Here is a 2,263-nt window from a genome sequence, read left to right as displayed (position 1 = left end):
GGATCCAGGCTCGGAAGTAGCCCGCCAACCCCAGGAATGACTGGATTTCTTCTTTTGTTTGGGGTACCGGGAGAGACTGAATAACAGACTTGCGGCTGGTTGTTATGGCCTTTTGTTGGTGTGAAACGGCTACACCAAGGTAGGTGACTTGTGGTTTGGATAGCTGAGCTTTGTGGGGGAAAACTCGGTATCCCGTTGGTGCTAGAAAGTTGAGAAGCAGGACAGTGTCTGTGTGAGAGTCAGTTATAGAGGGGTTGCATAAGAGAAGGTCATCTGCATACTGGATGAGAGCCGATTTGGGGAGTGACAGGAGTTTACGGTCAGCAGCTAGAGCCTGGCCAAACAGATGGGGACTGTCCCAAAATCCCTGTGGGAGGACCATCTATGTAAGCTGTTGTGAGTGATGGGAAGTAGGGTCAGTTCATGTAAATGCAAAAATGTCCTGGGAGTCAGCTGCCCAGGGAATGGTAAAGAATGCATCTTTGAGGTCTATGACTGAAAAGTGAGTTGCCGTCAGAGGAATGGTAGACAGGATGGTATAAGGGTTGGGAACCAGCGGGTGAATGGGGAGAATGGCTGCATTTATTAGTCGAAGGTCTTGGACTAGCCGGTAGGTTCCTTTTTTACGGCCAAGATGGGAGTATTGTATGGTGAGTTGGTGGGCCTTAAGTATCCCTTGCATAGTAGGGTGTTTATGACAGGCTGCAGACCTAGCAGACTGGCCCTGGGGAGAGGGTATTGTGGCTGACTGAGGTGAGTGGATGGGTCCTTTAACTGGATGTGAACGGGCGGGCATTGGGCTAATGAAGGGGTGTGGATGTCCCAGACTAGTGGGTTAACCGCCGAGGTGAGTGGGGGAGGGAGCAAAGTGGGTTGTGGGGAGGGAGGCCAGGGACTAGAAGCCAAAAGGAGAAGTAGGGAAGTTGTCAGTAGTGGGTTGGTGAGGGCAGCGCTGGGGTTGAAGGTGATGGATGTCTGAAATTTGGCCAGGATGTCCCTACCCATAAGGGGTGTAGGGCACTGAGGCATGACCAGGAAGGAGTGGGTAAATGGGAAGCCAGCAAATATGCACGTTAGCATAAGAGTTGTGCATGGGATGGAGGTTTGGCTCCCTACCCTGACTACGGGGGACTGGGACAGTGAGGTTGGTCCCCAGAACTCCTGCAGGACAGAAAGGGTGGCTCCAGTGTCTAGCAGGAAGAGGATGGGACATCCGTCAACCGTAATTTTGATCCTAGGCTCCCAAGCATTAGAGATATGCATTGGATGGGGAGACTCAGGGCCCCGTCATTCCAAAGCAGCCACGCCCAGTAAGTCCAGGGTAGAGTTGGGGGCTGACCCTGCTCCTCTCTGGGGGCCAGGGCAGTCCACCATCCAATGTCCTGGAAGATTGCATTTGGGGCACGGTTGTGATGGAGGATTAGGGTTAGGGCAGGCTCGTGCCCAATGTCCCTCCTTGCTGCATTTGAAACAGGGCCCTGGAGGGTCACGTTTGTTCTGGACGTCTCCTCTATCGTTGCGAGGGCCAGTGTCTGTCCCGTGGAGAGCCTGAGCCAGCATTTGGTATTTTTGCCGCTTAGCTTTTTCATCCCAGTTGTGGTATACCTTGAAGGCGGCAGCCAAAACCTCATTTTGGGGTGTAAGAGGTCCTTGGTCTAGCTTTTTAAATTTAGCTTTAATGTCAGGGTAGCTTTGGGAGAAGAAATAAGTCATAAGAAGTTGACGGCCGTCTGGGGTTTCTTGGTCCAAATTAGTAAATTGTTGGAGGGCCTTGGTAAGGCAATCAAGGAAGGAGGAAGGGTATTCGTTTTTGTCTTGGACCACTTCCTGGAGTTTTTCATAATTAACAACCTTTTGCGCTGCTCGCCTTAACCCAGAAATGAGACAGGTGGAGAACTGATCTCTGGCACCGAGGCCATTGGGGTCCTGGTCCGGGACTGCCACTGCCCTGAGGGGGTGTGCTGGGGAGGTTCGATGAATCTCATCTGCATATGTTCTAGCCTGTTCCCACACTCTTCTGCACTCTTTGGGGAGTAGGGTATTGGAGAGAACCATGTAGATGTCGTGAATGGTGAGGCTATAGGCTAGAAGGAGGTATTGGAATTTCTTGATATAGGTGGTTGGGTTAGTTGTAAAGGACCCAAGGCGTTTTTTTACATGGGTTAGGTCCGAGATAGAGAATGGGACATGAACTCGGACAATGCCTTCAGCGCCTGTCAGTTCGTGAAGAGGAGCAAGAGTGGCTGGGGCTGTCTTGGAGCGG

The sequence above is a fragment of the Carlito syrichta genome, unplaced genomic scaffold (genome assembly GCF_000164805.1).
Source record: "Carlito syrichta isolate Samal-C Ts95f unplaced genomic scaffold, Tarsius_syrichta-2.0.1 Scaffold314877, whole genome shotgun sequence".
Classification (NCBI taxonomy): Eukaryota; Metazoa; Chordata; class Mammalia; order Primates; family Tarsiidae; genus Carlito; species Carlito syrichta.
Note: the sequence above shows the minus strand (reverse complement) of the source record.